Source organism: Neltuma alba, unplaced genomic scaffold (genome assembly GCF_004799145.2).
Source record: "Neltuma alba isolate B1F8T4 unplaced genomic scaffold, ASM479914v2 tig00012477_pilon, whole genome shotgun sequence".
NCBI classification, from domain to species: Eukaryota; Viridiplantae; Streptophyta; class Magnoliopsida; order Fabales; family Fabaceae; genus Neltuma; species Neltuma alba.
The window spans coordinates 112247-139946 of record NW_021636952.1 but is presented as its reverse complement, the minus strand read 5'-3'; the positions used below and the strand labels follow the sequence as shown (position 1 = coordinate 139946).

Here is a 27700-nt window from a genome sequence, read left to right as displayed (position 1 = left end):
CACATTACCTTGAATAGTCTCCCCTACTTTGGAGGAAGCATTTCAGAAGATTGCAGCCACAACCCATTGTATTGAGTGTAAAGGACCTCATGTGCACTATGCAGTGGGGAAATGTCTTTTTTTTTTTGGAGAGTCTGCACGGAGCCCAAAAGCTGAGGCCCAAGTCATACTTAAGCCGCACTGTTTACATGAACAATACAATGAGTGTGTAGCCGACCAGTGAATGGAATAAGCTCTGCTTATTGTAGAGTATAGATGTTATAGTTATGTAGATGTAAAATGTTTTTCGAAAAAAGTTACAAATTTACAGCTCCCTTCTTTAAAAATGGATTGAGCTAGATTTGGGAGGGAAACGTCAATTTTTCTCTTTGATAATAAATTGCTTGTGAGTTTATTTTGTATCACATATAATTTTTTCAAAGTTTGTAACGATTTTTTCTAGGAATCTTTAACAACCTTAAGAGTAGTTTCAAAAAATTCAAATCCCTATTCATAATTAATTTTACTTTGTCGATTTTTCCTACAAACTATAAGGGCTAACTTTTTTTTCTTTTTGACATTAATCAAACTCAAATCAAATGACAAAACCACTTAATGCGCTAAATGGTAAAATGTCCCATTTACAAGGATTAATGTTGGGTAAAAAAAAAAATTCTTTGGGAGTGGTTTGAGACTTTTGACACCATGGAGGAAAATGGAAAATTGATGTAAATTTTAGGGGCAGGATGTTTAATTTTCCCACACTTTTTTTCGCTGTCACCTTCATTTTCCTTTTGTGGCATGAAACACCATAGTTGTTTCCTCGCGCAGCTCGACAGATTCATGCAACCTCCTAAACGCTATAATTACAACCCCACACACACACACACACACAACCCTTCAGTTCAGATATCATACTCTCATTGCCCCCCACCATCTGCGTCGTCTCCCATGGCGGAAAACACCGACGACGGGTACCCCCTCCTCATCCTCAAACGTCCTCCAACCCCCAAAGGTGGCTGGCACGCCGCCATCTTCATCATCTGTAAGTCTCGATCGTTTCCAACTCATTCATATGTCTATAGATTTATATATATTCTTCTTCCTTAGAGACAATGATCTGAGCATCGAAGTGTTAGATTCGCTAAGACGCTTTTGCTATTTTGATATTCTTCCTTCAATCGTAGGGGTGGAGTAGGCAGAGAAATTCGCGTACTGTGGTTTGTCCGAAAACCTGATAACTTACCTGACGAATGCTCTTCATCAGCCCAATACGACGGCGACAATAAATGTCAACACTTGGACCGACATTTCATCGCTGTTTCCCCTGTTTGGTGGCTTTATCGCCAATTCATATCTCAATTGTTTCAACACCATCGTAGCGTCGTCTCTTATCTATCTCGTCGTATGCAATTCTTCTACTCCACACACACACACACACACAATTCCACATTATTCTTCTTGTTCTTGGATGTGCTTTTGGGACTGATTAACTTCACCCTTGGATTCAAGTAGTAGTTGCAATTAAGTGAACAATTGTGTTTCGTTCTTTTGCTGTATTTATGTTGCAACAAAACTGCAGGGCATAATACTATTGGTTCTGTCAATCTCAGAAATGAAGAACGCGAGTATGTTTTTCGTTGGGCTTTATATAATATCCATCGGCGACGGTGGCTATATGCCGTGCGTACAAACTTTCACCGCCAATCAGTTCGACGATGGCTCGCCGGAAGAGAAAAATGCCAAGAGCTCATTCTTCAACTGGTGGTGAGCACCGTGGCTGGTGGACTTTTATCTACTTTCCTACTGATATATCTTCAAGTAATTCATTTACATTTTCAATCATTTAATGAATTTATTTGGCCAATAAAATATATTTAATGAATGAATTTGATTAAACACTCAAATTTTTGGCAAAAAAAATGTTTTAATTATATTCTAAATATGAATGCTTATACTAACTCCGGTCCTAAATAAGAGCTAATTTTTAATGCAAATTATACTACAAATTAGCCATTATATTTAAGACTAGATGTTTCATTTAAGAATTGCATACAAAAATTCCAAAAATTTATACACTGAAAAATTATGTGTCTATTTTAGAAATAAATTAGATAAAAGTCAGGGGTGGCTTTGTAGTCCTTTGAATGTCTTCATATATAACTCTTTTTTTGTTTTTGGCTACACGAGAGGGCTAGGCCTAAAAACACATTAAAATCATGGGGATTCAAATCCCATGCACTCTTTGGCAACTAGCAGCTTTAGCTTCCGGGGACAAGAGTCCATATAAGCTGAAGCCCGAAGTCCATCTTTTGCCAGTGTGTCCGCCACTTTGCTCTGCACTCTGGATACATGCTGTATCTTCACTTCCCACGTATACTTCAACAGATTTTGGATCTAAATGAAAACTAAGCTCGCTCCCATGTTGGAAGATTCATTAGTTAAAAGATCCACCAGATTCTTAGAATCAGATTCAAGCTAGACCTTCCTAAAGCAGAAATCCCAGGCTAACAATAATCCCTCAAAAACAGCCCATTCCTCAGCTTCATAAGCAGAGCAGTATCCAATGAAGTGAGTAAATCCAACAATCCAACTGCCAGTGTGGTCCCGAATAACACCCCCACATCCAGATTTCTTGCTTGAGGAACTTGTCGCCCCATCAACATTAATCTTGATCCACCCCGATGATGGTCGTTGCCAAGCCATACATCTTCTCCTAACTTCCTCCCTGGAGAAAACTTGTTCCTGTGAAATGATATAATTCTTTCAGGTTCGAAGTACAACCATTGTAGGGTCAATCGGTTTCTTAAATCCTTCATTAAAAGCAAATTTATTTCTCCAATTCCACAATTCCCAAATAGCAACCCCCGAATGTCTTCATATATAACTAAAAATAAATTACATGGACAAATAGGACAATGTTGGATGGGCTATGGGCCTTGGGGTACCAGCAGTTGTATTGGTGTTGGCACTAGCAATGTTCTTATTGGGAACAAAAAGATACAGAAATTAAGGCCCAACGGGCAGCCCATTCAAGACGATGGCCCAATTTTTCGCTGCTGCAATTTGGAAATGGCGCGTGACGACCACGCGTGAGCCTCGCACTTACTGGTATGGTAAAGGGGATGAAGATGATGAGTCATCCCATCTTCAAAGTAGTCCATCAAAGGCTCACTCTATGGCCCACTCCACTGAATTCAGGTGTTTCTCATAAAGCCTTGAATATCTTTAAAATAGTATCGTGTTTGTATTACTCAAAAAGCACTTAAAAGTATTTTTTTTATAAGTAGAGACAAACTCCTTCACATGTTTATTTCGTATATCATTAAAAGCATTTTTAAAATTATGATTTTGTTTATATCCAAACACCCTATATAAAAGAGATTGGACTGAAAGTCATGAAACAAGGATTTTGGCCAAAAAAAAAGTCATGAAATAAGGATGGAATAGGGAGATTCACAAAAAAAAAGAAAAAAAAAAAGAGATGGAATAGGTGGAGAGTTTTCAATTTTTTTTCATTAACGTATAGTTTATATGTTTTCTATCTTTCAATATTTATGCAAATATCATTCTCTCTTGTCCTAAATGTAGGAACCGCATAGGCAATTTGTACGTATTGAGAAGGTTAAAAAAATATGGGTTATTTTTTTTTAACTTAATATGTGCAGTCAGATAATTGGGAGAAAAAAAGTTATAAATTTGAGAGACAAGAATAATTGAGATATTCTATATCTTATATTTAGGATCAAAATAAGTCTTTTTAATTAGTTCCTATATTTAGAATATGTTTTTTCAATCTTGATTCATAATGACCAAATATTGTATAGTTTTAGATTTTTGGAGAAGGCAATTATCATTGATGACTTGGAGGACTTGAGCAAAACCAAAAATCCATGGAGACTATGTTCAGTGACTCAAGTTGAAGAAGTAAAGCTTGTTCTTTGTCTTATTCCTATATGGCTGAGTTGCTTAATGTTCTCTATTGTCATAGCTCAACTCCACACATTTCGAACAAAGCAAGGAAGTAAGATGGTCCGTTCAATCAGACCACACTTCCAAATCCCTCCAGCATCGCTTCAAGGCGTCGTCAGAGTCATCATCCTCATAGCCGTCCCCATCTACGACCGAGTTTTCATCCCCTTCGCTAGAAAACTCACCGGACACCCATCTAGTATCACAGTATTACAGAGAATCGGAATAGGTCTCTTCTTATTTGTACTCAGCATGATCGTTGCAGCTTTAGTAGAAGCCAAAAGGGTTAATGTTGCTACAGAGAATCATCTTCTTGACAATCCCAAAGTTGTAATACCAATGAGCATATGGTGGATGCTTCCTCAATATTTCATCTATGGTGTTTCTGATGCATTCGCTGTTGTAGGGTTACAAGAACTGTTCTACGATCAGGCGTCAGAGACAATGAGAAGTCTCGGACCTGCTTCATATTTAAGCTTGTTAGGAGTTGGAAGCTTTGCAAGTAATGTTATTATAACTTTTATGCAAGAGATTAGCTCAAGAGCAGGTGAAAAATGACTGGGAAACAATTTGGATAAAGCACATCTTGACTCTTTTTATTTGGTTTGGGCTGGTTTAAGTACTATGAGTTTGTGTATTTATATTTGGCTAGCTAAAAAGTTTGTGTATAAGAACAAAATGTGACTCGTCCAAACGTGTAACAGCATATGATCAACACATTTGTAAACAATATGGGAGTGTGTATATAAATAGATACTGCTATAATCAAATTACTGAAAAGTTCATCTTTGAATTTTCTATTGTTTGAGTGAAAAATACTAGCTAGGAACTTGCTAGTTCTCTTGGCCAGAATAAGATTCTACCCGATAGGTTTCTCTCCAGGACTGTCCTGATGCACGTGTAAATACAATGCGGCTTATAATACTACATCTGGTCCTTAATATAAGAACTAATTGACTAATTTAAATAAATTAAAAAAAACTAGTTAAGTTAGTTATTTATAATAAATAGATGTTGTTTTTCCTAAAATATTTTTGTTAATCAAATGTGTTGACTAGAACTACTATTATTACAATGACTACCTTGAAAAAATAAATAAACAGTGCACTGTTATAGAGAGAAGGTGTCAAAGAAAAGCAGATATCGTAATTTGAAATGCCATGAAAAGATTTGGGGTAAAGGATCCTAGAATTGCGTCGATTATATAGTAGGGTAAAAGAATGAAAAAGGAATGGATTCAAACATACCCACATAGAGGACCAAGTGGATGAACAAAGAAATGTGCAGCTAGATGATGACAATGAAGGGAAGAAGGTTTGTCGAAGATACTTCCCACCACCACGAGCTTCTCATAAAGAGAATAGAAAACGAACCAATAGCTATCCATCTCCATTCTTTCGACAGCAGTTCTCCCTCTTTTCACTCCCTCCCTGTTGCTGTGACCTATAAGAAATCATGAAATCATTGATCAAAAGTGGAAGAAGATAAGGAGACTGTGAAGAAGAAGCAGAAACTGATGAAGAGAGAGTGGAGGAAGAGAAATTGATGACGGAAGGCTGGTTGAGGCGTGATGTGGGGGAGGAAATATCAATATTGAAACGTAGAATGAGAGATATCAGGCTTCAGATCAGCTATTCAAAGTTGAAAATACTCCATGAGGCACGCAACATATAATACATTCTTTTCATCTCACCTAGCAAAAGATGAAGGGCTCTGTGAAGAAAGAAGATGAAGGAATCAATGAAGGACAGGCAGTGGAAGAAGAAATTTTTAGAAGGAAGGCTGAGGGAAGAGATGAGGGAGAGGGTTTGAGTAGAATATTGAAACCCAAATAAGATAAGATTCAGATTCAAATTTGAACTTAAGAAAGGAACAATGTATATGGCGGGACTTGAATCGTATTTGAATTTTAAACTTTGTCTGATATGCTTGCATAGTATGTACTTTCTGTTAGAACAATTCACATGAACACATATATTTATCCAAATAGTCATATAGAATTCTACAATCATCAAAGTAGCAGCGGAAGACTTATAAATACCTCTCACCATGCTAAATAGTCTGAAGAGGCAATCCACAATGCTTATGGCCTTGATTTGGATTAGAATAACTGAAATTATTCAGATGTTGTTAGTAGAAAAGATATCAGGATCTCTTCTGACTGGGAGGTGGGCACGGTGATGGAATAAGAAAGAGTCGCTTCTAGTCAGGGAACCTCAAGAGCCATGTATTAGGTTTTCACAGATGCCCAATCAGTTAACCGTCAAAACTTAACCCATCATCAAGGTCAAGAATGACTAAAAGGCACTGAGTCTAGAACCCTACCTAGATTGGGCCTAACTGACTAACGGGCCATACTCTAGATATTTTAATTAAAACAAAATAATAATATAATATAAAATATATAATTAAAATATCTTACATTCTCCCACTTGGCCCGTTCATAATATGTCAGTTGACATGTCAAGGTTAATCAAGGCAATACTATTAGAATCATGGCGATAAGTCCCCTTAATCGAGTATTATCTTCCATGTATTTCAAATAGCATCCTTACTTAATGGGTTATAACTTTATGAATAAACCTTAAATGTTTATTCGGTTTCAACTTGAATGTTTGTTAATCTCACATAATTCAGGTACCAAACTTGAGACAACAAACCAAAATTTGAATTTCATCACTTGATAACACCTCATCTAGATCACTACATGTGATCCATCTCTGATAAGATATTGATCCTTTGACATTTTTAATAGCATGCTCTTTACTCAAAAGATTTACGCTTTATATGTTTTATGACCAATTAAATCCATGGTCATATAATAAACACCTTTGATGAATTTGAAATTAATTCAATAATTTAAAATCCTATGATGAAATTAATTAATCAACAATCTTACAACTTGCCTCTATGAATGATTACAAGAGACACTTCATGATGAAAGGAAACAATCAGTGATTGTTTAGCAATCTTGCACTCTTTCATGATGCAACTTGTTCATTAAGCATGGATATGTATCACAATGTTAACAATTTGTTGCTAACTCATCCAACTAAATTGAACGATCTCAATCATTCAAGGAAATTGACTTATATATGTGAAGCATGATACCTAATGTACATTTAGTAATGTACTTCACCATTGCAGCTTTTCAGTTATCATTCAAGTATTAATTTGCTTGTAACTCCTACTAATATTCATTGTAATGACATTGCCCATTTTGTGCACATTCAAACAAGGCAATATCCTAGCAATTGACTTAGAAGAAATGCTCATCATCTCCTTTACATGATGATCATATTAGAGAAATATGGACAATCTGATCATATCCTTGTATCAGTGTGTTACACATGACAAATGTCATCTATTCATGGATGTTCAAGTACTTGTGATTATATGTTACTTATGATAATCTCAAGTACCTTGAGAATAATCCATTTATGTATTCTAAAAGAATACAGCACCTTAACCAATAATATCACAACTCTTGAACAATGACCATCCTCTCATTTGTAACACCTTGAGTCATAAATATGAACAATATATGGATCATCTATATGCAAATTATAGATGAGCCAACTCCCACTAATCAAGTGATACAAACAAAACCATGATATTCTCAACTTGATCATGCATGTGAGTATACCATGATATATTAGTCATCACTATTTTGAGACTTGCTCATGGACTAAATTCTTCTTGTATAAACTATTTGACCTCTTTTACAAATTCATGTATCTCTCCTTGTATCAAAAATTGGAAAGATTCTAACAATATTCCAAATCAATATAGACATTGGCACCATAAAGATATGGTGGGAACTATTCATTAATATAGGAGGTAATATCTCACTATAATAAGTTCCTTTTCTCCATAGAGAATCTTTGGCAAACAATATTCTTTTGTATTACTTAATGTTGCATACTAGCAACTATACAAATATTCAAACGTTATTGTTTGCCTTGAAATCTTACATATCTATTATGAAGCAATGCCTTTATTTGGAATTTATTTCATTTCTTGAAATATGAAATTGAGGTCATACTCCATATTTATATTTATGTTCTAGTTAAATACTTTTATGTACATCATGTAGTTACAGCGAATTACCAAATTTCAATCACTATTGATCTTAACTCAATCTGTTAATGAGATTGAAGTTGCAAAAAAGAGTATCACCCATCAATTTTGAGATATCCCTTATATATTTTCAAATACTCCTTGTATAATTGACGGAATTCTTAATGTTGATACTCTTAATTTCAAACATGATCAATTGTGAATCTAAGAACTTCATGATGGTTTTACATTCACCTTAATAAGATGAGTGCCATGCCAAACCAATGTTCTACCATAATTAGAGGTTGTTCTTTATATGTGATCATTCTTGATTAGTTTGATCACTCCCACTAATCATGGCAATAATAATGAATTTGGCATTCCTCCAAATACTACACTAAAATATGATGGACAAAACATTTGGATGCTTGAGACTTTTATGCATTTTCATCAAAATATGCAATATAAGTCTCAAGAAATATTTTCCTTCTACACTCTTTCTTTCATAAGACAATTTTTCTACAAGTATATATAATAAGTTAAGCTTCTAACTCTTTAGATTTTCAAAAGAATTTAAATACAAATTAGGTTGGAATCTCATTTAGTATATACATAATTGTCTTGAGTGTGTACCTGAAGAGGAAAAACAAATTGTAAACCTTACTGCTCAATATGTCTATTAATATTATGTTTCTTCTCTCAACAACATCACCTAGTGATTTTCATATGAAGAAACTCAATGAATAGACTAGGTTACTGTCCATCACTGATGTACTCACCATCTATCTTCCTTGTTGATCTCACTGCATTAATCTATTTGTCAGATTAACCACCCAATTTTGCCTTGTACATTACACAATTATAAGGCAAATAGTGATCATACATTGTGAGAGGCCATTTATAGGAAAAATATGTAATTCCATTTACTAGAACACAAACTTAAAATAAATAATAGTACATGTAATCTCTTACTAATCATAACTCTTCAAGTTTTTTAAAGTGGTGCGATGGTTTACGTATTTCTTAATGTAAACTATACATAAATTGGAATCAATAAGGTTTAAGAGATCATCAAATCTCATTCTTGATAAACCTTTTGACCCTTTCATGAAGATCTTTGAAACTATTATGCACCACACAACTTGAAGAAATCCTTCTCATGATTAGTACAAACAAAATGAGATTTTAAATGCACCAATGGCAATAATTTATCCATCATTATCTCCAATCAGACCTTTCCTTGTTAACATATAATTCTTATATATGTACATCACTTTATGGTCTTGAAGCTGGTGACTAAATAACCCTTATTCAAAATCTCATTCTTATTCAAATTTGAGCCAATCATTTAATATATACATTTTCAATAAATACTTAATCTTACATGTATTTATGAAAACGTATATAGCTCATACTAATGGGATAATAAATTAAGAATCTCTTTCACAAATAGTAATAGAGATTATTTGTGCCAATACACTTTATGGAGAATCACTTTATAGTCTGCATACAATGCAATGACTCTTTATGAGAATTTCTCAAATTCATCCTTCAACCCATTTCTTGACTTTTGTTCCATTCATTATGTACCCATAACCAGCTCTTAATTGAAATCATTGTATTAAGACAATTTAGTCTCATAATACTATCTCATTTTGCATGCTAGTATTAATAAGCACTAGAACTTTCTTGATGTCAAGTTCAATTTAGTTGAAGAAGTCACATTTATCTTCTTCTAGGCTCAATAATTTTCCCTAACTCAAAAGATAACAATAATGCTGCAAAATAAAGAATTAACTTTTAATCATGCTTACAACAACACTTTATGAGGCATTTAACCATCACGTTTAAGCGTACATTTACCAACGTAAATCATACAATCATAAATTTCGTATCACTGAAGTCTACCTGTGGATAAAGACTTCAGCATAGCACAAATTTATGTTCTCTAATTGGTGAAACTAGAACGCATTTAGATTTCTAATACCTGTGGGCTACTTAGGAATCATAAGGCCGTTTCTATCCCACCCTAATTAAATATGTAATTATAATTATCTACCTGTAGGAAAAGATTAACCATAACTACATATTTAATTACAAGTGATGTCTTTAAATCTTTATATGATGATTTGTCTATTAAGACAAATACATGTACATGTAAGGATGCTGTGGCTACTCCTCAACTCTACATTTGCATCACAAAGACATCAAATCATTGTGTGTATTGATTGTGCATTTAACCAAAATTGATATTTTAAATCCACATGTGATTAAATATGCATACAACATGTGAACAAGGATGCTGTGCCTACTCCTTGAACAAATATATATGCTAATCACTAATGTCATATATGTACAATTAAATTCCATATACACACACAATATTAATGAGCATTCCAACTAAATAATTTAATCAACTAAACCATTTATGTGATCAAATTATAATTACTCATTGATTATAGTTGATATTTTAAAATCTGTATGTGATTATCTATCCATGCGCTATGTAAGAGGATGTTGTGGCTACTCCTTATCAACTTTGTATGCAAATCACAATTATTAACTATGTGCATTTAAATCTCATATATGCATAACATAATGGAGAACTTGACCAATTAATTTAAGCAACATAAGCAACTAAATAACTAAAATTAAATTCTCCCACTATTTTATACACCCAAAAATTGTTTAATAAATCAAATTCAGCATATTTCAAATCAAATATAATTTTGCAAAACTCAAACAAATATATGATTGCCTAAAACAAATGTTTAAACAATTAAATAGCGGACAAAAAGAATTTTGCAAAATTTCACAGTATGTTAAAATAGCTAAATTGATTTCTCTTTTATTTAAACAATTTAAATGGTGCATGAAATAGATTATAGATAAACCATATGGCTAAATAAATAAAAACCAATTTAAATAATACTTTATTTAGCCAAAAACTATTTCCGGAAATAAAACAAAATTGGCTCATATAACAAAACACAAAATAGAGCCCAAAGCCAGAATTCCAAAAAAAAGATAAAAAATGTTCAGGCCCAAAAAGAGTCCCAGATAATAAATCAGAGAACTCATACAACATCTATTTAGCTCAAATGATTTCTGAAAAATTACACAAACCATCCCAAACAACAATAATCGCATAAAGGCTAAAATTGATTTTTCTGGATTCAGACATACATAAAAGGCCTAGATATATTTCTGGATATGAACCAAAAGAGTGAAAAAATTGGAACTAGAAACAAATTAAACTGATTGAGGCCCATGTTCCAATTTTCCGGAAACTAAAACAATTTTTCAACAGTCAACTTCTGAAATCAGACAAATAGTACTAAAACTTTTGAGAAATTGGAAATAATTTTCACGGTCCACTTTGGTTCTGAAATAAAATCAAAATGACCCAGAATGTCATATGGGCGTAAAACATTAAAGGCCTATAGGGAAATAACATATTAAAACCAGAAAATAAAATTTGAAGGTAGAAACTTGAACCACAATGTCCTTGCGAAACCCTTTTTTTTTGTGTGTGTATATTAAATAAGCCCAAAACCGAATGGCGCATAAAATGTGGAAAATATGAAAACAGAAGCTGTCATGGGATAGGCCCAAAACACTGCCCAATTTTGTAAAATGGCTTCGAGTAACAAACAAGCTATTCTGCAAAAACAAAACAGAGTCCCCAACAAAATAAAGAACAATTCAGATGCCTACTTTTTCTTGAGCCCAAACCATGTGCAGCCCAACAACTGAATAGTGAAACTGGGAGTTTCCCTTTGCCGCCTATTTTCCACCTTCAGTCGGATCCCTAACAAACCCGCCAGCAATTTCAACCCGAATATATACAGACATATCTGCCGTCGTCTGCAATTGCAGGTGACCTTTGCCGGCGATTTTAACGCCATTTCTGATCGTTTTCACGGCAAGATGATCAGAACTCAATGGCTAGCAATTTATGATAGCAATATCATCAAGAGCAAGCCCATGATCAAATTGAATTTGATAAAAACATGCGAAAAGAAAAAAACCAAATAAAATTTTGATTTCAAACCAAAACATCACAGTGATACCATTGGCAATTTTATTCTCCAAAATGGCAAAGTCCATGTGGGCAATAATCACATGTAAAGGATACGAAAACTCAAATCGCATATATCAATATATAGATTTTGATGCAAAACCAAGCTAACGTTTTGGATCCTTTAAATTTCAATGAAAAGGCAAACCAAATTGAAGGCGGTCATCAAGGAAACAATATATATAATTTTCTTTGGTCCATTCACCCAAAAGCTCGACCATATATAGAGATCCGAGAAAAACAAAGACGGTTGAAACAAGCACATATGATGCTCATAGAAGTTTTTCTCAAAATAATTTCCAAATAGAAAATTAACATACATTCATAATGTATCATTTACAAAAACAGCAGGCAGGGGGAGATCTAAAAACTGGCTCTGATACCACATGTTAGAACAATTCACATGAACACATATATTTATCCAAATAGTCACATAGAATTCTACAATTATCAGAGTAGCAGTAGAAGACTTATAAATACCTCTCACCATGCTAAATAGTCTGAAGAGGCAATCCACAATGCTTATGGCCTTGATCTGGATTAGAATAACTGAAATTATTCAGATGTTGTTAGTAGAAAAGATATCAGGATCTCTTCTGACTGGGAGGTGGGCACAGTGATGGAATAAGAAAGAGCCGCGTCCAGTCAGGGAACCTCAAGAGCCATGTATTAGTTTTCACAATGCCCAATCAATTAACCGTCAAAACTTAACCCACCATCAAGGTCAAGAATGACTAAAAGGCATTGAGCCTAGAACCCTATCTAGATTGGGCCTAACTGACTAACGGGCCATACTCTAGATATTTTAATTAAAACAAAATAATATAATATAATATAATATATATAATTAAAATATCTTACACTTTCCTGAACCAGATGCATTAATGACAAGAAGCCAGCTTAAACACAGCCTGAGATAATAATCAAGAGCCTTGTGAACAGTATTTTGTGAGAAGAACCATCAATAAGCCATATAAGCTGCTAAGCTTGGTGGAAGAGTATTTTATTTGTTATTGATTATTGATGCTAAGCTTGGTGGAAGAGTATTTTATTTGTTATTGATTATTGATTGATGATTGATATCTTCTTTTATATATCTTGTAGGCCATGATGAAGAGTTCAATGATGAAACCAGCATCCATTAACATCAATTTCACAAGTTCTTCTTCACTAAGGTTAATGGTTTCTGAATAAGAAGCACGGACTTTTGGTTCTAAATGTTTCACACAACGAACCAAATCATCCAAGCTTGACATAGCTCTTTGAGCAAATCTTTTGAAAAATATTTGTTTATGCCTTTCCATGTCTTGCAGCCTCTCATTACGATAATGGAAGGGGCCAATCGAAACAACTTTTGGGGTGTAAGCCTCTTCTTTAAGATGACGGAGCACAATGGGCACTCGGTAGATACAACAGTCTGGTGACAAAAGACCATCTTCGCAATCTTGAATCATTTCTTTGATGTCTATGGCCAGCTCATCTTCCACCTTTGAAGTTTGATTTAGAATGCAAACTTGAATTATACAAGTGATATATAAATATATATATATATATATAAAGAATCCCCTGTTATAAAAATGCGCTTTTTGGCCGCGTAAAGCTTGACGGTTGAAGAGGAAGTGTCTGTTTGTTTAAGTGGTAGGATCTCAAATAAGCCCGTTTAAATCCAAATAAGTGATTATGAAGCACATTTGAGTTGTTTGGATAATTTTCATAAAATCCCGATAAATCGTGATTTTAACCTCTTACCGCACTTTTAGGATAAGCAACAAAAAGTAGCTTATGAGTTTGAAAAATCCTGATCAATCTTCAGCAATTAAATTTTCTCCAATATACCTTTTGCTCATTCGGTGCCTCTCTCTATTCCATCCACTCCTGCACACATCCTTTCCGGAAACAGCCATACTAATAATCATTCTAATGGTAATTATTTTAATTATTTGTTTTTTTTAAAAAGCATACGATATGAAACTGTTTTTCTTTTAATTTTATCTAAAAGACATTTAAAAAAAAATCAGATAAAACTTGAATGGATGACATATGGTTGAAACAATGGGATGCAAATATTCAGATAATATTCTGATCTGATTCTGATTTGACGAGCATCGTTAAATGAAGAAAATAAAAATAATATTTAAATATTCGTGTCATTTATTAAATTATATTTAATAAAATTTATTATTAAATATAATAATTATGAAAATGTAAACAACTTTATTAACTTCATGTCCTTTTTAGTAATTATACATCTATAAGTGATTTTAATAAATAAAAACCAAACATAATCACAATTCTTAAATCCACTTATTTAAAAAAAAACATCCAAACAGAAATCACGATTAACTAGTGTCACTTATAAAATTCACGATTATATAAAACATGGCATATAGGTTGAGAAGGAAGTTGGGAGAATATTTAACTGACAGTTGTTATTTTGACTGTCAAGTTTATCGACAAAATATTTGTTGGTTAAATAAAGGGAAAATTAGAGAGTGACCTAGTGGGAATAATTTTTCCTTACATAAATAACCATTAAACAGGTTTAATTTTTTAATTTATTTTAAAATTGGTTAATTACTGACAGTTATCATCAAATAATTGAAGACAAAATTTGAATTTTTTTTATATAAATAACCGTCAAACCTTAACTATTTGATGGTTTTTTAATAATAAATTGACAATTTTTTCATTTTAAAATCTAGCTTCAAAAACTTATTTTCATTTCTAAACTTCTCAATTCCAACCTATTTGGATAAGGGTAAAAAAAAAAAAACAAAAAGGACTTCGAGTTACATCTCGAATATCAAGTACAGTTTCAACTACGCAAATTTAAAATTTTCAAATAATAATTTTTAAATAGAAAGATTATTTTTTCAAAATTTTAATAAGAAATTATTTTTATTTTAGATTCTTTACACATTAAGATAATTTTTGTCAAAATCTAAATTATGCTGTTGATAACAACAGATTTGTATTCTCATAAAATTGTCTATAACCAAAACCAGACAAGGCTAAAGAAAAGGGTAAAAAAGAGGGGGCGAAAAAGGCTGCAATGGGTATTAAACACGCGCAAATCTTAGAAGGTGCGATCATATTAAAGGGAATGTAGAAATTAAGAAAAGCCATCACGGATGAAAAGCACAGGACGCATGCTTGCAATCTGACAAGTGTCTTTGAAAGGGAAACGAAATAAGACTAAAGAAGTGTAATAATAGAGGAGTTGTATAAACAGAAGCAACCTTAAAAATTATAAGCAAAAAGAAAGTAAAGAAAATAATAAGAAAACGCTTCACAGTTGAAGAAAGAGCAGTAAAGAATGACACATACGTGTTGTTGTTCCAAGTTGTTGGTGAATAAGAAAACTGGTGACCGCTGCGCCACCATTTCTTGATCACTCTCGGAGGCTCTGTCTCCTCGGCCCTTGACTTTAGACATCGGCCAGCGGGAAATAAAAGCACGTGCAGCTGAAGAAGCTGATACTGAAATTTCCGCCATTGATGGTACTCTTGGTTATATAATAGCCTGAAAATCGAATAATATGAAATAAGTTATTGAATGATTTATTTGCTAAGAGGCTGTGATCTTTTCGGTGGTATATATTGAGAACGGCGAGCGGATGTGAAGGAGGAGAAGGAAGTGTATTTCTACTCTGTTATGCTCGGCAACTCACGCCAGCAGACCCACCGACGTTAGTGTCAAGCAAGAGAGAATCATATATAGAAACACACGGGGCTATGCCTGGGGGAAAGATTCAGAGAGGATTGACAACTCTTCGAACACTACAAAAAAACATGTCAATGGTAGCGGTTAGAGTGATACATTTCTAGCGGTTAACAAAACCGCTAGAAAAACAGGCGCAAGAAAAAATTTCTAGCGGTTATGGCAACCGCTACACATTATGGTCAACACGCTAGAAACTTTCTAGCGGTTTATAATCGCTAGAAAATATAGAAAGGAAAAATATTTCTAGCGGTTATAAAACCGCTAGAAAATGTGCCCGGAATAAAATTTCTAGCGGTTTTATAACCGCTAGAAACATGCTAAACCAAATCAATTTTGCCGGGAAATAAATAATTTCAGTAGTGCGCGAAAATTTCTAGCGGTTATAGAACCGCTAGAAATGTTTGGAAAATTAAATTTTCCCGCCAATTAAATTTCTGGAATGGCGGCAAAACAATTTTCTAGCGGTTTGAACCGCTAGAAATTTTGGCACAAAATTTAAATTTGACGAAATATTTCTAGCGGTTCGGAACCGCTAGAAATGTTTACCATGCCAAAAAAAAAATTTTTTGGTTTTTCATATAATAATTTTAAAAACCATTAAATAAATTATGTTGAAGAATTTTTGTTAATTTGTATAATTAGTTATATGTTACATTTTATATATTTAAATTTTGTAATAAACAATATGTAATTAAATTATGAATGTGTCAAAAGAAGTGAATTTAATTTAATAAGATAATTTAATTGAATATTTAATAAGATAGTTGAATTGAAGATGATATATTTTGTAATATTGAATCTATAGTGTTAGGTTGAGGAGTATTTGAATCAGTTGAGGAAGGCATGACAAGTGTGAAGAAGAAAAATCTGAAAGAAAAGGAGAAATAAATATGTTAGTAAATTTTAAATAAAAACAAATAAAAGATACAATGAATTATAAAATAAAATTCACTTACCATACAGTAAAGAGAAAGAAACCACCATATGAGATAGTAAGAAAAAAAGAGAGAATTATGAAGAAGAATAGGAGAGGAAAGAAAAGAGATGGAGTAAATAAATGTAGAGAAGATATGGTATTTATAGAGATCAGCGACACATTTGTAGCGGTGATTTTGTAGCGTTTCATTGCATTTTGTAGCTGTTATTCATTTTCTAGCGTATATATAACCGCTAGTATTTTGTAGCGGTTTTATTTGTAGCGGTTAATAACCGCTACAAATTTAATTTTTTTATTTTTAAATATGTGAACGAATTTTAATTTATAGATATATATTTGTAGCGGTTAATAACCGCTACAAATTTAATTTTTTTATTTTTAAATATCTGAACGAATTTTAATTTATAGATATGTATTTGTAGCGGTTAATAACCGCTACAAATTATAATTTTGTAAAATAAATTTGTAGCGGTTATTTAACCGCTACAAATTAAACTTTTTTTATTTTTTAAAAAACTGTACGAATTTTAATTTATACATATGTATTTATGGACGGAAAATTTTTTTAATAATTTATTTTGGATGCTGCTATTCTCCATCATCATCCGGCCTGAAAGGACACATTTTAAAAAAATTTGTTAAATTTATAATGTATTTGGAAAAAATTAGTAATTAGTAGTTAATTATTTAAATAATTTAAGAAAAGACGTGTACCTGATAATTGGCAAATTATCATCTCCTTGAGGAAAGAAGTCTTCAAAATTCTAGGGTTGGAAGGGTTCACTGTCGTAAATAATGTCACCATCACCCATATCATAAAGATCCCGTGGCTTGAGGTGAACGACCATATTCTAGTCTTTATGTTTTTCGTCCTCGACATAGTAAATTTGGTGTGCCCCAGAAGCAAGGATATATGGCTCATCATCTTCAGATGCCCCCGTATGAATAAGTCTAGAGAAATTAACTGAGGTGATGCCCAAATGGTCAGTAGCGAGTCCCCGTGAAGTTGTCGTATTTGCCCAGGAGCACTTGAACAGTGTCACGGTGAAAAGCTGGTAACTCAACTCAATAATGTCAATTAGCTTTCCATAGTAAGTGACGCCTCCAAAGCGCATATCGCCATCACTACTGCTAGCATAACATCTCGTTCCGAATGTCTCGCAAACTCCAGAGTTTTGTGTGAGCAATTCCTGATCACGTCCAACCGTACAGAACTTGAAGCCATTGACATTGTACGCGGTAAACCTTCGTGTAAAACCCTTAACCTTAAAAACATCATAAATCATCATAAAGTCCACTACTATGGTAGAAAAGGAAAGCTGTTAAAACGAGCTACCATAGTAGAAGGAAAATTTCATATTTTTAGAAATTGACTTTCAAACTCGGGTCAACCCGATAAACGTTGCATGCAACTAAAATAATCCATTCATATCTACTGGGCCTCCGAGCCTCCGGCCCGGGTAACACATACATCAAAGTCAGCCCATCTAAAAAGTTTTCAACTATATAATCCAGAGTTCATCAAACACTAGCAATGGCCTCCGGCCAATCAAAATAAGGAGATACATTCTCTCCAGTTTACAACAAGGCCGGGTAATCAAATATATCAAAAAGCAGTCCTAAATGTGGCAATATATACTAGTCATACATATACAAATGCTAGAGGCCTAAAGCTAACCAAGCTCAAGCCTCTGCGTCTCTTCCCGAAGGCGCACGCCCGGAACCTTCACCTGAAAACATTGTAAACCACGGGGTGAGACAAAGTCCCAGTAACCAACCTTTCCAATACTAGGTACTACTAAATAGGTGCTCGTGAGGTGTCAAGTGGGGCAGTTCACAAATAGTATAATAACGAGATAGCCACAACAAATTATGCAAGTGCAATGATGCAATCCCAACAACCAAATCCCTCACTTTGGGGGATTTTCAGGAGCCGAAGCCGGCCTATCCCTCACTATGGGGGACGTAAGGAGCCATAAAAGGCCTATCCCTCACTTTGGGGGACGTAAGGAGCCAAAAGGCCTATCCCTCACTATGGGGGACGTACTAAGCCAACCATCATGCATTAATGGAGGCCTTACCACGTGGTAGTAACAGACAAAACTCTCACCAATTCCCAATTAATGCATCATGCTCAAATCATAATCAAAGAGTAATAATCATTTCACAATTAACCTCATTCAGTGGCATATCTTTCACAATACCAAAATTCATTCATCAGTAGTCGAAACCCCACAAGACGGTTTTCCTTTTTATACACAACATACAGTTTGAACATAATTACTACTTAGAGCACAAAACATAAATCTACTCACAAAACCACAGAAGCAAGTACTAAGGATTGGAAAGTGGTTACCTCTCGCCTGAGCAAGGAATAACAAACTGACAATGTGGCCCCGTGCACCACCACGACTCACAACCGGTCTACACAAGCACACAAACACACAACCATCATATATTAGCTTTCAAACTAATAATGTGGCCAAAACAACACTTGGGGACACAAAATTCCTATCTCCCATCAAAACTCTACCCAACTCAAAGGGTATAACTATCAAAACAACACTCCAAAGTCCTCAAAGTCTATTAAAACATCAAGTCTCCTTCCAAGCATCAATTAGAATTCAAACCTCAAGGACCCACTATAGGAATTCAACCTCCAACATCTCATTTGAGCAATTAAGGTTCCAACAACAAATCTAAACCGATTAAACATCCAATTTAACCCTCCTTAACATAACCCAATTCACAAAACTCAAAATCAATCTCTACATTATCATCCTCAATCCCAAATCATCCATTTCCATAAACCCTAGCTCTAAAAATTCAAGATTCTTTAAATCCAGGAAAACTACACCGATTAAATACTTAAACTAACCCAATGCAATCAATTAAACTCAAAACAATCAGTCAAAAACCTCAGTTTCATCACAACCTAGAAAAGCCTAAGGTTTCACCATAATTCCTTACAAATTCCAATCAAGAAGATAGATTAGAGGTTAAAATCACTTACTTGAGGTAATGGATCCTTAGAAATGTCTTTCCCAAGCCTCAAAACCGAAACCCTAGCAGAGCTCCTCTCTCCTCCTTCAGATTTTCTTATTTTCACACAACTGAACCCTCCAGCGATATATAGAATCGCGACCTTTCGCCGCGACGACTCCATCTTCGCCGCGGCGAACTAATCCCGAGAGGGATTACTCGCCTGAAAACCTGACTTCGCCGCGGCGAACCCCAATCTTCGCCGTGGCAAAAGATTCCCGAGAGGAAACTCTCGCTCGTCCAGAAAACATTCGCCGCGGCATACCCCTACCTTCGCCGCGGCGAAACCTTCCCGAAAGGGAAGCCTCGCTCACCTGAACAACAACTTCGCCGCGGCCAAACCTTCCCGAGAAGACACTCCCTCTGAAACTCCTGGTGCGCCGCGGCGAACATACCTTGAGAGGGGTACGTTCACCTATTCCTCCAACAAACCTCAAATCCAACCCAAACACCCAGATCAAGATTAAATCACTAATCTATCCTCAAAATCAACCCAAAAGAGGCTACTAAAACCCGATAAAACTCAGGATGTTACACTTCGTGCATGGTCTAACGGACCGAGAGAAAGAGCTTTGAATTCATCTGTGTATGGGCTGTTGTCATTACGTATTCGACGTGTAAACCAACTGGGAAACTCTTTGTGGACTCTTTTATCAATGTCAGCAGAACGCGCACGGCCCCGTAGCTGACGCCTGAGATAACTCCTAAACTCACTATAGTAAAGTGTAATTTGTTAGAAGAGTCAATAAGAAACAAATATAAAGTGTAAAAGCTAGTGAGCTTATATGATATATATACTTACTGCATGAAGGGTTCAACTTGGCTGCAATTTATCAAAACGTGTCTGTGTGCCTGGAGTTTCTCTGTAGGAGTGAGTCTGAAGAATTCATATCCTCCAACTGGTTTCCCAACAGAAGGAAATAAAGTTAACGTGGAAGGACCAGGAGGAGAATCATCTACGCGACGCGGGCGGTTAAAAGATGTCTCCATGTCATCAAAGTACCTCGAATAGAAAGTTAGGACCTCATCTCTGGAATAACCTTCTGCTATTGACCCCTCAGGCCATGCCTTATTCCTAACATATGATTTTAATTTTCCCAAGTACCTGTAAGTTAAAATTGCATTAATAATTACGAGTAAATGAAAGAACAATGTGAAATTTAAAGAGGCAGGAATAAAAGATAATCTAGTACCTCTCTATAGGGTACATCCATCGATAGTGTACTGGGCCAGCAACCTTTGCTTCTCGAACAAGGTGGACAGTCAAGTGAACCATAACAGTAAAGAATGATGGAGGAAATATCATCTCCAAGTGACAAAGTGTAAGAATAATTTTATTTTGCAGCTGATCAAGCTCTTCTGCTACCAAGACCTTCGCACACAACTTCTTGAAAAATGAACATAATTCTACCAAAACCACCGATACATCAGAAGGAAATGTGTTTTTCAAGGCCAATGGAAGTAACTGTTGCATAAGAACATGAGAGTCATGACTTTTCAACCCAGTAACCTTTCGAGCCTGCAGATCGATACACCTTGAGATGTTGCTAGAATATCCATCTGGTACTTTTATGTTCTTCAACGTCGAGAGGAAGATATCCTTGTTATGCTTTGTCAAGGTGAATTTAGCTGGTTGAAACTTGTCGTTTTCATCAGGCCAAGCCTCTTCACGAATTCCCCAGGCCTGTAAATCTTTTCTAGCTGCGAGATGGTCTTTGGACTTTCCAGCTTCATTGAGCAACATATATAGCACATTATCGCACACATTTTTTTCAATGTGCATAACATTCAAACTGTGTCGTAGCAAATTAGATTCCCAATAAGGAAGAGTGAAAAATATGCTTCTCTTCCACCATTGCATAGGTTGCGTATCAGATGTCCCACGAGATCGTCGTCCCAATCGTTCGGGATCCACACTCTTACCAAACTCGACATGAACATCTTCTAACTGCCGCAAAATATCCATACCAGACAAAGTAACAGGAGGATCTCTCTTCTCCTGTTTCCCATCGAAGCGAATCCGTTGCAATCTAAGTCTGTGCTTGGAATCAAGGAACCGTCGATGTCCTATGAAGCACCACTTGCGACTGTATGGAAGGCGACATGGCACAGAATCAAAATTGCACTCAGGACAGGCCAACCCAGTATGCACATTCCAGCCAGACAAAGTTCCCAAACCGGGAAAATCACTTATTGTCCACATCAAGGCTGCACGGAGATTGAATAGTTGCTTGTCATGTGAGTCATATGCCTCAACACCATTCGTCCATAGGTCGATCAATTCGTGTATCAACGGTTGCAGGTATACGTCAATATCATTTCCTGGTGCTTTCTTGCCAGGAATGATCATGGAAAGCAAAAAGGAGCTCTGCTTCATGCACATCCAAGGTGGTAGATTGTATGGAATTAACACCACCGGCCAGATACTGTAACTTGTGCTCATGTTTCCGAAGGGATTGAAACCATCGGTTGCCAATGCAAGACGTACATTTCTAGGATCATTGGCAAAGTCTGGAAATTTCGCATCAAATGCTTTCCACGCCTCCGAGTCTCGTGGGTGCCTTAACCTACCATCTAGATTTTCCTCAGTCGCGTGCCACCTCATATGCTGAGCCATTTTTGATGACATATACATTCTTTGCAACCGTGGTTTCAAAGGAAAGTATCTAAGAAAATAATATATTAAAAATTTAAAATACCAAATATTTAAATACTAAATATTGACTCAATTTAAAAAAATTGATGACATAATCAATTGTTTTAAGAATTTCAAATATCGAATATTTAGAGCCGGAACAAGTAACACGCTGTAATAATTTGTACCTGAGAATTTTGGCCGGTTTCTTCTTTTGCTTTTTGCCTTTCCGTACCGACTTATAGCGTGACGTCTTGCATCTCGTACAAATCTCTTTGTTGGCATCATCTCCCCAGTATAGCATACAGTCGTTTGGGCATGCATCTATCTTCTTATAGTTCAAGCCAAGCTTGTTAATAATCTTTTTTGCTTCGTAAAAAGATGGAGGGAATTCAGCTTGGGGGAAAGCATCTCCCAGTAATTCCAGCAACATGGACATCGCCTTGTCAGTCATACCGCACAAGCATTTGATGTGATACAGCCTCACCAAGAATGACAACTTCGAATACTTTGTGCACCCAGAATAAAGAGGCTTGTCAGCTTCGGTCATGAGGTCAAAAAATTCCCGAGTAGTTTCGTTTCTTAGAAACTCCGGTTGAGGTCCCTCTACTTCATCTTCGTTGGGATTCGAGCTTTCGTGAACACCAAAAGCATCACGCACAGCATCATTCATGGCATCGGCTTCATCCACTCGAACTCCCATCCGTGAAACTACTGGAACTGACTCAGCACCCATATCTAGCCGTTCCCCATGTAGTTGCCAAAATACGTACTCTCGCAAAAAAGGCTTAAAGATTAAATGTTCCCTAACAATATCTTTGGGATGCCACTTTTTGAAATTACATTTAGGACAGGGACACTGAATCTTACCATTTACGGCAGCATTGGCGAAAGCAAAATCCAAGAAATAGTTTAGACCAACCAAGTATTGCGGAGTCGACCGGTGCAAGTTGATCCACGACCTATCCATCACTAATAATGCTCAAATTTCATGAAAATATGACACAGGAAGCTCAAAGAGAAGTTAAAATGGAATTCAATTGGAGTGCTTCAGCTTATAAAGGAGGCTGGTGGAACGGTCATTTTTTTGTAGCGGTTTTAATGGAAAGTTTCATTTTCCAGCGGTTATTAACCGCTAGAAATTCAAAATATCGGTTACAAACCCATAGAAATTTCTAGCGGTTTAACGGGAATTTTGTCTCCAACGGTTTTGAAATTTCTAGCGGTTATAAAACCGCTAGAAAATTACGTAAAATTAGGTAATTTTCTAGCGGTTTTTATCAACCGCTAGAAAATGAGGTAAGTTTCTAGCGGTTTTTATAAACCGCTAGAAAATTACTAATTTTCTAGCGGTTTATAAAACCGCTAGAAAGTTTCACGATGTAATAAATTCAGTTGAATTTTCTAACGGTTTTAGAACCGCTACAAATGATATTATTTTTAAATATTAAATAGAAATACTGCACAATAAATTAATAACATTACAAAAATAAATATTTATTAATTAATAAATGATTATAGAATTATTTTGATTAATTAACATGTTTAACGTGTTTAATAAATTGTAATGTTGATGTTGTAATAAATAAATAAATATTTCAATATTAATTAACACTTGACATAAATAAAATTATAGAAATAAATAAATAAAGTAAACAAATAAATATAAAATTCAAATAAATATCTAAATAGTATATAAAACCGTAAAATCAAAATTCTAATAAAATCCCATACAATGAAAGCAAGATAAATCATGGGTGAGGGGCAGAAGCAGCATCATCGTGATCATCCTCTGCTGGATCCTCCGGCTGGGGGTGGGCAGGCCGCTCAACCTGCTGGGACTGGACTGGCGGATGGGGGGTAGGGGCGGGACTGGTGGCAGGTGTAGGTCGGGGATCTCAGGAACCGAGATGTTTGGAGCTATACTGACCACCACATGACGCAGAGCCGTAGCAGCTGCCAAGAGCTGGTCAAGCTGCGTCTGGAGCTGACGATCACGCTCCTACAGCTGACGCAGCTGACGATCACGCTCCACGATCCTGGCCTCCATCCTGGCCTCGAACTCTTGTCTGAGCTCCTCTCGCAATTCCTCTGAGGATGAGGAACCCGGCCGCTTCGCACTCGCATGAGAGCTCCCGGCAGTATATGAAGGGCCAGCGCCACTTGAGCGGGGCAACCTAGTCGGTGTAGGTCCAAGTCCAAGCCCGCTAACTCAACCAGGGTGCTGCGGCCGGCCACGACCCACTAAAAGTGAGGCGGTGGGATCCAAGGCAGACCCCTGAGACTCACGCAACTCGGAATCGACCTGAGTCATCCGTGCCTACCAAAATTAATATAAAGAAGTTAATTATAATATAATGATATCTACACTGTGATATTATATTAATATTTAATTTATTACTTACCGCTATCTCCTCAACCTCATCCGACGCACGCCCGTCTCGAGGTCTATACACCATCGGCCACATCTCGCCATAAGTGGCCGTGTATCCCCGCTCCTGCCGTATCTTTTCCCTCTGTAAATGAAATCAAAGAAATAATTAGTTACAAATTAAATACATATACATATTTAATAAATTTATTTCAAGTACTCACAATCTCGTCATAAGTGATCGCAAAGCTCCTGGATCCAGCCCTATGACGTATCGTCTGATGCCTGACGCTCCCAGCATTTCTCCTAGAAAGAGCCTGAAGCAAAATGTAAAAAAATTAAATTAAATGAGTCAAGTCGGATAAAAAATAAAGAAATTATAATTAATACAATATTATCATACCATCTGGTCAGCCGTCATCCTAAAATAGACGTAACTGGACCAGTCTTGGTCCGGGACTCCACCAGGTACATCTGCCAGTATCTCCTGGAGGGGCCTCGTCCTGTCACCTTTCTTCTCCCTCCACAGGTCGGCCCTCCTGTTCTTCCATGCCATCCCAAGCCTCTTGATCGTGTCAGCCCTCAACTCCTCCCCCAGAATAAATTTACTCTATGATTAAAATAATAAATTAACTAAATAACAAATTATAAACAAATAATTAAGCAATTTCAATAATCAAAAACAAATAATTAGTTTTTAACTAATTTAAAATATTATAAATAAAATATAAATTAATCAAAAACAAATAATAATTAAACAATTAAGTAATTTAAATGAAAAAATATTTTTACTCAACTAAATTTAAAATTATTATAAGTAATAAATTAATGAAATCAATAACAAATTTTTTTCATTTAACTACTTTTAAATAATTTAAATAAAAAATATATATATTCATTTAACTACTTTTAAAAATATTATAAATAACAAACAAATTAAATAAATAAAATTATAATCAAACAATTAAATTATTTGAAAACAAAATATATAATCATTTATTTAAATTAAAAAAAATTATAAATAACAATTTTACATTACCTTCATCATTTCCCAGCCTTGCTGCTTCTTGTCTGAGGTGATCTTCTTCCAGTCCTGCACGTAGATGGGGAACAGCGTCCACTGCTGACCAAGGAGGCGCACGTACTTGTTGTACAACTGGCCACCTTTCTTCGTCGGTTGGCCCAACTCATTGAGCGGCACAACCACTCGTCCGCTCGTCATCATAGACAGCTCTCTGGCTGTCAGCCTCCGATAGGACCTGTTCCCCTCAGTGTCTGCAAAATTTAATTAAGAAATAAATTATATATCAATAAATTAATATAATTTCTATATAAATTAAATACTGATCAAAATTTTAAAAAGTTAAATAAATACTTACCGACAAATTCCACCTCATAACCAGCCTGACGTCTCGGAGCAGGACGTTGCGCAGCCTGGGGATACTCATTCCCCTGATCCTGCTCCTCCTCCTCCTCCTCGTCAGCAGCATCAGCATCAGCATGGGGTTGCTCATCCCCAGTAAAATGAGCCTCCTCAGTCCGCTCAACATCATCCTGCTCCATAAAACTGAGGATATCCTCCTCGCTGAGATCGTAGTCATGAATGCTGGGGAATGGCTCGCCAGCATCATGATGAACCTCACTGGGTCCAGCTCTCTCAGGATCAACTGGGTCTTTCCCGTGCCGACGAGTCATCCTAATAACAACAAATAGTAATTATTTATAAATAAAATGAAAAGAAAAATTATTTATAAGCTACAACATAATAAATTAAATAAAATAAAATATAAAATAAAAATTATTTATCAATAAATTACTATTTTTACCTGAAAATAAGGATCTGCAACTGAATCAGAACTCGAATATGTTTGTGGAGAAAATTCAGCAGAGCTTCGCTTCCAGAATGATTGAAGAAGTGAAAGAGGGGGTTTATATAGACCGAGAATTTCTAGCGGTTTTGGACAGAACCGCTAGAAATTCCCAACGGTCACAAGTGCCTCGGGAATTGGCAGATATTTCTAGCGGTTCGGGTAAAAACCGCTAGAAATTTCTAGCGGTTTTTACCCGAACCGCTAGAAATATCTAAACTCCTCGGGGAATTAAAAATATTTCTAGCGGTTCATGCATCAACCGCTAGAAATTTTCAGTGTCTAGCGGTTTATTGGCCTGAACCGCTAGAAAATAAACGCTACAAATTTGGCGCCAAGTTCCCGCCAAAACCCGGGAAATTTTCTAGCTCTAAATTTCTAGCGGTTAGGTGGTAACCGCTAGAAATGTACGGGCAATGGTCAAACCGTCGGTAATTTGCAGCGGTTTTTCTAAAAACCGCTAGAAATGTCAGAATTTCTAGCGGTTTTATTGAACCGCTAGAAATGTTCCGCTGCTAATTCTACGTTTTCTTGTAGTAGAAGTTGGTGAGTTGGATGGAGATGAGGTTGAAGGCCCACTAACTGATTTAAAGACATGGGTGTGTTTGGGAAGAAGCGTTTTGAATATGCTTTTGGAGAGAAAATTGAAGAGTGTGAGATGGTTTTTTTTAATGCCAACAGATGTGAGGATTTATTTTTTTTGACCAGACACATATACCCCTCAATCTTCCGTCTTCATTCCTTCACTGTTCAGAGGTAGTATGTTGTGTTTTTTTTTTTTGAACCAGAAAAGAAGTAATACTTTGTTACATTCTCTCCCACCTTTGGTGCTTTTTTTTTAATTCATTTATTTTCTGTTTACAAAAAATTATTCATCTTTTCTAAAAATATTTTTAATCTTATATTTTATAAATATTTTTATACACGTAGTAACAATTAATTAATTATATTAAAAATGAGAGGTAGTATGTTGTTATAAAAACTAGTTGTGAAAAATTGTTATAAAATTTCATGTTTAAAATCTTTAAAGCAA

General features: G+C 35.5%; 1 long non-coding RNA gene and 1 pseudogene across 1 annotated transcript; one reads left to right on the top strand and one right to left on the bottom strand.

Annotated features, from left to right (window-relative positions):
• Positions 1-930: 930 nt before the first annotated feature.
• LOC114727468 (protein NRT1/ PTR FAMILY 5.4-like) lies at positions 931-4635 on the top strand (annotated as a pseudogene).
• Positions 4636-15561: 10926 nt separating this feature from the next.
• LOC114727484 (uncharacterized) lies at positions 15562-27462 on the bottom strand. The gene is made up of 3 exons (XR_003738581.1): positions 27453-27462; positions 27380-27387; positions 15562-15673 (listed from the first exon to the last, which is right to left on the bottom strand). It is a non-coding gene; the product is annotated as an uncharacterized LOC114727484 (long non-coding RNA).
• Positions 27463-27700: the final 238 nt, after the last annotated feature.